This window comes from Balaenoptera physalus, assembly GCF_965194825.1.
Source record: "Balaenoptera physalus genome assembly, chromosome: 4".
Taxonomy (NCBI): Eukaryota; Metazoa; Chordata; class Mammalia; order Artiodactyla; family Balaenopteridae; genus Balaenoptera; species Balaenoptera physalus.
Window position 1 is genome coordinate 126310750 of NC_138891.1, and position 10663 is coordinate 126321412.

Sequence of the window (10663 nt, forward strand, 5' to 3'; positions counted from 1 at the left end):
CATGGAGCATGATTTTTCCATGAAAGGACAAGTTTCCATGTCTTAAATCACAATTATAATGGGCTTCTGATGACTCCTAGCTAAACATAACCCACTTTCAATCTCCCTCTTTCCTTATCTAATGTAATATTATATTTCTTCTGCAAGTAACTCCCTTAATCATATAACTATTCCAGTCATTGCTTTCAGAATATATTTCATCTTTTGGTTAGTTAGTGTTTAATGAGGACCTGTTATGTGACAAGTCTATCTAAATTGTGTAGACACAAGGTTCAACACATCAGACTAAAATCCCTCTCTCAGAGATCTTATATTTAAGTTGAAGAAAATAGAAGGTAAACAAATGACTAAGGACATTTATATTATGTCATCTGGTGATAGTGTATTGAAGAAAAAGTAAACAGAAAAGAGAAAGAGTAAAGGTCAAAGTTGTGGGAGGATTGTGAAGATGGAATTGTACTTTGAAATAAGGAAGTCAGGAAAGGGCTCAATAGGAAAATATTAATTGTACCATGACTTGAGAAGAGAAGAAACCAAAATATGTGGATATGAGGGAGAAAATCATGACAAGTGCCAATTCCCTGAGTTGGTAGTGTGTCTGGGGATGGAGAAAACCATAGAGACCAGCTAAAGCTGGAAAAAAATCTAAGAAAAAAGCTGGAAAAAAGGTGAGACAGAAAGGAAATAAATTTAGAAATGTGAGAAAAGGGCTCAGAATCTCCTTTAAATATGCACTTTTGTTCTTGACCTTTTCTTTACATAAAAGATTTTTAACATTGAATTCTTTTGAAATTCTAGATATTCTACAAGTTTTCAAATGCATTTTCTTCTAGAAGCCCTTTCTGATACCCTTGTCCAGGTGACGGCTACTCGTTGACAATATCCTGATGATTTGATTTCACTTTTTAAAAATTTATTTATTTATTTATTTTTGGCTGTGTTGGGTCTTCGTTTCTGTGCGAGGGCTTTCTCCAGTTGCGGCGAGTGGGGGCCACTCTTCATCGCGGTGCGCGGGCCTCTTACCGTTGCGGCCTCTCTTGTTGCGGAGCACAGGCCCCAGACACGCAGGCTCAGTATCTGTGGCTCACGGGCTTAGTTGCTCCGCGGCATGTGGGATCTTCCCAGACCAGGGCTCGAAACCGTGTCCCCTGCATTGGCAGGCAGACTCTCAACCACTGCGCCACCAGGGAAGCCCCTGATTGCACTTTTAATACGCCTTGCTAAAGTCTGGCTATAACTAAGTTAACCATCTCACCTGATAGACTGTTTGCTGAAGGTACAAATTGAACTCTATCATTTTTCATTCAATACGAATTAGAACCCCAAAAATCTCATTATGTATGGAGCTATGCTTTTATATATGTATGTATCTGACTAACCAAGATGCCATTTTATTATCTTATACTTTAGCGTTAAGTCTTTTGAGGTAATTAGAATAATTGTTTCTTTATATCAGAGCATGTTAGAATTCTAGTTAATTATGCACAAACTTGCTTAGTGGGGACCATCAAAGAGAAAAGTATAAATAGAAATGTTTTCTTCAGGCTATAAATAAGGACTAATGAAACGACTCTACCTCACAGATTTTTGTCCAAGCACACTAATTACTGCTGTCTTTCTTTTGACTGGCCTTTTAGTAGTTTCAGTCTCCTTGTGTGGAGAAACTGTTGTACAGAAAAGAGATTTTCATGATATCAGAATAAACCTGAGGTTTGTGGAAAATCTCAGTCTCCTTCTACACATTACTTTTCTCCTTATTTTAAAGTCCCACCTGGATTTAGAGCAAGCTTCCAAGTGAGACTGAAGTTCTGTTGGCTTCATTTTCCCCACAAAAGTCTTTCAATAGTGAAAATTTTTGATCAGTCTTCAAGGATACCATTATTTCTCTGAGGGATGGAGGGGATAAAAACAAAATTCAGCACAGAAAAATGACCAACAGAGAAGCCCTCTCATACACACCCAAGTCACACACACAAACACATAGAACTGATCTAAAGGTTATTATGGTGACAATAGAGGTTGAGCTTAAAATCTTCTCTAGCCTACAAAATGTATAGAAGTAATTCCTTATGATACTGGTTAAAGCTTAATTTTGCATAATTAGTTTTTTTACAAAAGTGAGAATTTCATCTATTATCAACTCACCTGGGCAGGAAAATATTATCCTATGAATTGAAATCCTTATGATGACATGGTAGGAACCATCTAATGAATTATTGTGTTAACACAGATTAAGATGACATTCCCTTTAAGAAATAATAAACCACACAGAAGAGAGGCAAAAAAGGGTATACATTCTTTCAACTGTTCTTAATTTTTAAAATATGTTATTATCATGATTTTCCAGAAATTTATTCAAGCACACACATGAATGTTATTGCTTTCTGCCCTATGAAACCAATTACTTATAGCTTTTTACAAACACTCTTTTCCTGAATTGAGCAATTTTCTCCATTAGCTTTGCTGTGGGCAACGAATATCATAGCAATTACAGAGAGATTGTTCAATGAATACTAATTGCTAACAAAAATCAATGAGACTTTGCATTGCCTCTTCATGTAAAGACCACGGTTTCCTTTATCACATTATTATGGTCATTATTCGGTAATTCTTGCTGTGAATTCTGATTGATTGATTTTAAAAATCTAGAACATAGGATAATTTACTTGGATTCTGGTACTGCTTGGCATAAAAGGAATGAGCCTACTGGTGTATTCCCTAGAACTTCCTTCAGATTTTTGTTACAAGATCAGACTCTTTGTCATCTATACGATTAGCAAAAGAAGAGATTTCATTACAGAACTATGCCAGTTCTTTGCTTTATTTCCTTTATGTATCAGGGAAGCATAACCACTGTGAATGTTCTGAATAAGGGATTGCAAGAGGTAGATCACACACACTTGGAGGAGGAGATGGGACAATAATGTCTGGAACGTGGAGCTAAAAGTTCAGAGAAAAGTTACTCATCAGTGCTCTTGAAGCACTGGGATCTGGAGAAAAGTTTGAGCTTTCTGGTTTGTCCAGATGCCCCAGAGGCACTACAAAGGAGAGCTAGTAGGAGGTGCTACCTCTGTGCCCTTTGGTGGGCCTGGGTCCATTGTGGGTCATCAGGGCATTAGGAAAAAAGGGTTAGACTATTATTAATAGGAGGAAGCCAGGACAAGCTGGAATCCACTAAGATCTCTGCGTCTGGCTCTCATTCATGTAGTTGTGAAACCTTCATAAAACAGTGGCACCTGCTTCACCTCCAGCTTCCAAACCTCATGGCAATGTTTTTTAGATCAATTCCAACTCAAAACCATACAGAGGAGGGGACAATGGGCAACCTAGTCCCAGGTTAGACAAGGTAGACACAGTGACAAATCACCACATGAAGCATTTCTGGTTTTCTACTTTCCTAGTGAAGTCTTGTAACTGTGTGCTCCAATGTGTAAATGTGGTTTTCAATGGTTAAATTTTGGTTTTGATTACATCTAATAAATATAAACTGTGTATGCATATGTATGTATATATGAAATGATATGAAGGGTGATTAAATTGACCAGGAAAATAGAAGAGAAGAGTGGAGAAAAAGATGAGGATTTTTTCTAATAAAAGGAATTAAATGATTTTTCAATAGGTGATGACTATTTGAAAAGAGATTAAAATCTTTTATAAAAAACATTCATTATGAAGACTTAAAAATAAATGAGTGGGGCAGTAAAAAGACAAATTTGATAATAATTTATATGATACTGGGTTTGGATCTTAGGAAGTTTTCTAGCCCTCAGATATAACCTATATTCTGCAAGATCATCTGCATCAATAATGATGATGTATTTTGCCCTTCACCTTGACTACTACCGTCCTTGGCTTATGATGTGAATAAGGAAAAAGAGCCCAATTAATTGTTTTACTTCAAACCTCAAAAGTCATTATGTAAACAGCTCCACATTCTATGATTTTAAGTCAGACTACTTTGAGAATGTTTGCTAGGATTACCCCAGACTGCGTCATTTTGGGTACAATCCTAGGAAAAGTTAATTTGGGAGTAGGAAAATGAGATAGAGAAGGAAAGGGAGACAATACAGGGCATGTTAAGAAGCAAGTTCCCAGGGTGGGCAACTGGAACTCTATCTCACTTGGGACGGCTGGGACACTGCATGGGGACTGCTTGTGAGTTAACCATCTGAGAGGAGGGGAAGATGGTAATCTATTCACCAACTCCCTTTCCTTGTTATTAAGAACTTGTTCCAAGGTGCTTCAACTCTTCAGCAACTCTGTTCTTTTGGCACGTGGAGCTTGCTCTTATATACAGAGAAGCCTGGTTTCTCCCTCAGAAACAAATCACTAGTGTACATACATAGATTGAAACTCAAAAAGCCATAGGCAGGTCACAACAACATCTGTTATGGAGGATTTTCTCCCCTCCTCTCCCCAAAAGTTCTTCCCACATAAAAAAGTTTCCAAGTGAGACTATCTCATGAAAGAGTGGGAAAATATTATTTGATTTCATTAAAGTTGTTTAAATATTTAGGGGTTTAGAAAAGAAAAATTCTATTTGTGGACAGTTCATTTTCTATAAACCTCAAAATCAAAATCTTATAAGTGAATTTTATTTGAAATACAATTTAGTTTATGAACATTGGTTGCCAAAACTGTTTTCTAGGACCACATGCTTTGCTATAATATGACTAGTACAGGAAAGAATACTTAAATATATAGAAGCAAAAATAAAAACTGAAAATTTATAGTAAATAAAATCAGCAACACATCTATGCAAATTTTTTTTTTTTTTTTTTAATTTTGGTCACATTGCATGGCTCGCAGGATCTCAGTTCCCTGACCAGGGATTGAACCATGGCCAAAGAAGGCTGAACCCTAACCACTAGACCACCAGGGAGCTCCCTATGCAAATATATTCTAGTGTACGTGCACTTGTCAAAACAAGTTAAAGAAACTCATTTACCAATATAGAATCAACATAACACAAACCTGTATACAGAGATGATTGAGGACAGGGGATCAACTTGACACTAACAGGCAGAAATTTGAATTCCAGGTCTCACCCTCATTAACAATGTTTTTGAAAAGCTCTATTTCATAAAAAGTTTTTATATGAAAAATAGAAAGTTTGGTTAATGAATTTCTATTTTCCCGCCCTGAAACATTTGCTATGTTTCTAAGAAGGCTCAACTCGTCTCAAATAGTCTAATGATATTCAACTAGGACTATTTATTGAGCTCTCTTATGGGATCAGTCAGAGAAATTTAAGCAAATTTAGCCTACAAATTTCCATAAAGAAAATTTTTTGGATGAAGAAGATGTTTAGCTGAGGGTTTTGCTTTATAAATATGGATCAAAATATTGCATAATTATGAAACAATTTATTAATTTTGAGAATTAATTAAATGTCAGAGAAAATAAATGACCACTCTCTTCTTTGGCTCCCTTTTAAAAATGTGCCAAATGAGACAAAAACAGTAGCTTTGTCTGTAAACATCAATTTTCACCAACTCAATATGACCCAATGCTTAAATGTATCACTCACATTGTTCTACTGGCAATGAATTTTCTCTGACAGTATAAAATACAGTAATTCCCTGATCCCTCGTGACCACAATAGTTAACTTGTTCAGTCATGCCTGTAACAATTCCTTCAGTGCATTAGAAAAATTACTTAGGGATAATGTTCCCAAATCACATTGCCCAAACTAACTGTTCAAGAGACCATTATTGCCCTAGCCTAGAGAAAATTCAAGTTTATTAATAAACACGTACATCCATGTTATGAATTGCTATTTTATGTATATGGTGATGACTATAGAGGAGGAGAGAACTTGGATCTCTTCTAGAGGATGTTGGTAGAATTCCTAATCCTTTTATTTACCTTATTCTAGAAATAATCTGTAAGGCACTCTAGGCAAATGCCAGTTCAGTCATAACTCTGAGTTAAAAATTAAGAAGTCATGGTTTATGGGAGGGTTAATACTACTATAAACACTCACAACGGTGCAGGATCAAGAGTCAAGAAGTCACTGACTTTGAGTATATCAAAACTGTGATTTAGAGAGTTAAAGGATTGATTGTAGAAAAGCCCAGCTGAAAAATAAAAAGGTATCAACTTAGGTAGAAGAGCATACAAATTCTCAGTAGCCCTTTCTGCTTGTGGATAAAAGCTTAAGGCTTAAAAAAGAAATAAAAATGCTAATAATGATTAGATCATTTTCTATGTTTTAACAGGCATATTTAACATTGCAGAAATGTCAACTAGCATACCAGACTGTATTTCTATGTATTAGCATTAACATTTTATTTCAGCTGTAAAAACAAAATAAATGACTATTAATAAATTAAACAATTCCAAATGAAATCGATTTGTTTCACATAGAGCTTCTTTGAATAAAACTGAAGTCCAAGTTTCTGCTGGAAACTTACTATCCTATAGAACTTCTGATGTGTGTACACAAAAACATTGTATATATTTTCAAATATTATTTTTTTTTCCAGTACCTTCTCTGGCACAAATAATTTTGAAGAGTGAGGGGATTTTATTCTTGGTAAATATTGTCTATCCAATGGGAAATAAAGAGTAACAATTATTTCTGGATTGTCATTAATAATCTAAATTGCTTAAATTTATTATAACACCTCAACCTTAAAATAATAAACGTAATATCTCGTGAAGGATGCTGTAACATGTATTTTTGTCTTCTAAGATTTCTAAACATTCTTGGTTTCATCAGTTTACTTCAAAATGTAGATGTTTCAGAGTTCAGAGGACTGACTCAAGATTCATGTTTCTATATGTCTATGCTAAGAAAGGATTTGGAGACTAATATATATGGAATGGTAGAATAAAAAACTCCAGAAATCCACTCCTCCAGAAAAGCAATGTAAACATTGACAACAACTCAAAACCAATATTCTCAGAACTCTAGAAATTAACCAAAACTTGCAACCTCCCAAGGACTATTTATTTAAGGAAAAAATGGTTGAATATCAGTAAGAACAGTGAGGTTTGTTGTATTTTAAGTTTCCCTTATTCTCATCCATGCTCCAAAATTTCCTCTAATAGATTCTCAAACACAGTAGCTATAAAAACCAGCATCCCAGAAGCAACTTGAAGAGCAAGTTTAGACCTCATCAAAAAGCCTAGACTACTGCCACTATTTGTCCTGTTTGGCAGCTCTCCGGAGACCAGCACTTGTTTTTATTTTTGTTTTGTTTTGTTTTTCCCTGGCACAGAGCTCATGTAATACAAAGTCTGACTCCATTTTTATGCTTGACCACTGACAGCTTTTATAGCTTACCTCTTTCCCTTTGGCCAACATGTGTGAAAGCTGCTAAGAGAGCCCAAGAGCTCCCTCCTTTGGCGCTGGTGAGAGTTTAAACCATGCAAAGCCCTGTCCACATGTGAGCACCGGTCCCGTTACAACAGCAAACCCCCTAAATCTGTCTACTATTATTTTTTTATCAAGCCATTTTGGCCAAGTTAAGAGGACAGTCCTGTTGTCCTCATAAAGCCTCATTATATAAAAATAATAAATCTTTCATATCCCCTTGGAGTGTGTTTGTGGCATCATCAGTCTTGAGACCTGAAACAAATTTTGGGTAAGGGAGTCCATACTACCTCTGCAGGAGGGACTAAATAATTGGTGTCCTGAGCAGGATGTCCAATTGAAGACCACTACCAAGGTCTTTCTTCTCTTGCTTTGGTTTGCTAACTGGCTCTACTGTCTGTTGGTGAGCATGAACTTTGAGCTGCTTCTTACTGGGTAGCTAGCACTTTAAGCTGTGATACTTTGTGCATATTTGCTGAGTTTTACCAGGACTCTGTTATAGATTTAAGTGACCTAAGTCAGAAGTTTTGGTAAATGACATTTAGGGACAGGAGTATAGGACTAGAGGCTCCTCAAAGTGGCCTGGGTCTTCTGTCTCAGCCCAGATTTATCTGTATATCTTAGAATGAATCATGTCTCAATTCCGACATAATCCATGAAGGATGTTAAATGCAAGGGAAATAATTATGCCCTATGTGATATGTGGGCTCACTGGATGGTCACAAATGTGGAGGGAGGACGGTCAATATTTGAAGAGATATAATTATTTAAAAATTTGAGACTGCAAGTGGCTGTGCACTGAGGGACCCAGGCTGCCATGGTCTCAGACGAAGATGAATTGAATCTTCTAGTTATCGTAGTTGATACCAGCCTAATTTGGTGGGGAAAGCAAGCATTAAAGTAATCTCAGTTTACTTTATCAAAATGCATAAATGCAGTGATGGTGCTAGGAAATTCTCATTTATTCATGAATCGTTCCAACAAACTTGCTGTGATAGCAAGTCACATTCAAGAAACTCGATTCTTATATCCCGGAAAGAATGGCAGACTTGGAGACTTCTTTGGAGACTCTGGCAACCCTTCTTCTGAATTTAATCCCTCAGGAAGTGAAGACGGAAAATACGAGTTGTTAACAGCAGCAAATGAAATTATTGTTGAAGAGATCAAAGATCTAATGACCAAGAGTGACATAGAGGGTCAACATATAGAAACTCTGCTGGCAGGATCCCTCGCCAAAATTCTTTGCTACATTCAGAGAATGAACAAGGAGGTTAAAGATAATCAGGAAATGAAATCGGATATTGGGTGATTAAGGCTACAGAAGACAGTGTGTTGCAATATAGGAACTTCATGAATGTCAACTTCACAGCACAGAAGCAGAATATTTTGATTGGTGCCTGCGTGTTAGACTCTGATTCAGGACTCCTCCAAAAGGCTTGTGACATCACAGGGAGACTGTACCCTCCCTTCTGCAGTATATACTGTGGGTTTTTCTTCCTGATCAAGATCAGAGATCTCGGTTAATCCTCCCTCCCACCCCCAATTCTTTTTGACTACCGGGCCGCTTGCTTCTGTCATCGAAATCTCATTGAAATAGGCTACATCTGTTCTGTGTGCTTGTCAGTATTCTGCAATTTCGGCCCTTTCTGCACTACATGCAAGACAGCCTTTAAGATTTCTCTACCTCCAGTACTGAGGGCCAAGAAAAAGAAACTAAAAATGTCTGCATGATAGTACAAATTGTTTCCCCATCACTTAGAGCTATTACTAGAAATTATATGGCAGAATCTTTGTTAGGAAGGCTCTGAAAAAAAGAGATATGTGTAAGATAATTTTTAATGAACTTTCTTACAGGAAATATTGTAAAACATCATCCTCACCCTGTGTTTCTGGGGGGCTGATTTATTTGAGGGAGTCATTCTATGCAATATACCCTAAAAATTTTTCTGACTGTTTTTTGTCCAGAAATGGGGGAAGAAAACACAAATTGTGACTTTTTTTTAATGAGATGATCGTTTGTCAGAGACAGTCTGTGCTGACTGATTATAGGTGTCAGAACCTACCCATCTAGGTTCTTACTATGAAATGTACAACATGAAATTTGAATGCAGTTTTGGAAAAAGTGACTATTTATGGAGTAATGGCATTAATCAAGATAGAATATCTTACTTGAATCAACACTTAACTTTGACAGTAGTCAAGTAAATAAAATCCTTATTTTCTAGATTGAGATTTAGCTCCAGATATCAGCAGATATTTATTCTTTTGTCTGACATCAGTACATGTTTAGACAGAGTCATCCAAATGACAGTTTGTCACTGAATATCTCTAAAATCTGATTTTAAATGAATAAGGAGAGTGAGTGCAGTAGTCTGGTAGCAACTTTTTCTTTAGAAACAGTTGTGTGAAGAGCTTATTTGTGAAAGCCAGTGTCTGGGTTCTGAGGAGGAATTTCTTGGGGAGAATGGCTTCTTTACATTTAAGTGTTGCCCCCTCATAGAATTCATCCCTTTTTTAATGAGGAGGAGAAAAGCATTAATACTGAAGAACTGTTCTCTAGAAGCTTTGAAATTAATACTGCAAACTTCTATAAGTTCAAAAGAAAAATGATTTGTAATTTCAACAATAAAAACTTATTTTTCTATGTAACCTTGAAGTTATTAAAAGTCCTTTTAAATTCCAGCATAGTGTAGAAAGGATTTTCAGGAATGGGGCTGGTTTGATTTGTTTTTTAAAAGTATATTGACAAAAATCTATTTGTGTATACAACCTTGTATATAAATAAGATTTTAATTTTCTCTTGATACCATCTCAGAAACTGAGTTTCATTTAAGTAATTTGGTGTTTGTTTAGATTATTTCAGGTAGATTTTGTATTCTGGATTTATGATTTTGTTAACAAATACCCAAAGATTTTGGTGATCACTTTCCAAGTTGTTAATCCTTGAGTTTAAGAATCTGTTTGTCTTTTAAAAACAATATTCAATATTTCACAGCCTAACTAATTGTAATGGAGATCACTATTTTAAGTCTAGGAAATAAAGCATCATATATCTAAAGATGGATAATTTCAAACAAGTTGATAAGGTTTCTGTTATTATTTTTTCATTTGAAATGTTTTATGGACAGGCTTAATTCTGTTTAAATTTTACTTTTAACTGTTGTGTTAATGGTTTATTTTGTATAAATTTTTATAATAAAATAGTTTAAATTTTCATTAAAAAAATTTTGAATTACTGATATCCATACTCCTAAAGACAGATGACTCACTAGAACCCTACAAAAATATTTTACTGCTTATGCCTCTGTCAAAGCAAATATCATGATCTTCAGGATTGTAGA

The 10663-nt window shown here is 35.7% G+C and overlaps 1 pseudogene across 1 annotated transcript; it reads left to right on the forward strand.

Annotated features, from left to right (window-relative positions):
• The first annotated feature begins 1419 nt into the window (after positions 1 to 1419).
• LOC309660229 (general transcription factor IIH subunit 3 pseudogene) lies at positions 1420 to 10266 on the forward strand (annotated as a pseudogene). The gene has a single exon. The product of its transcript is annotated as a general transcription factor IIH subunit 3 pseudogene (transcript).
• Positions 10267 to 10663: the final 397 nt, after the last annotated feature.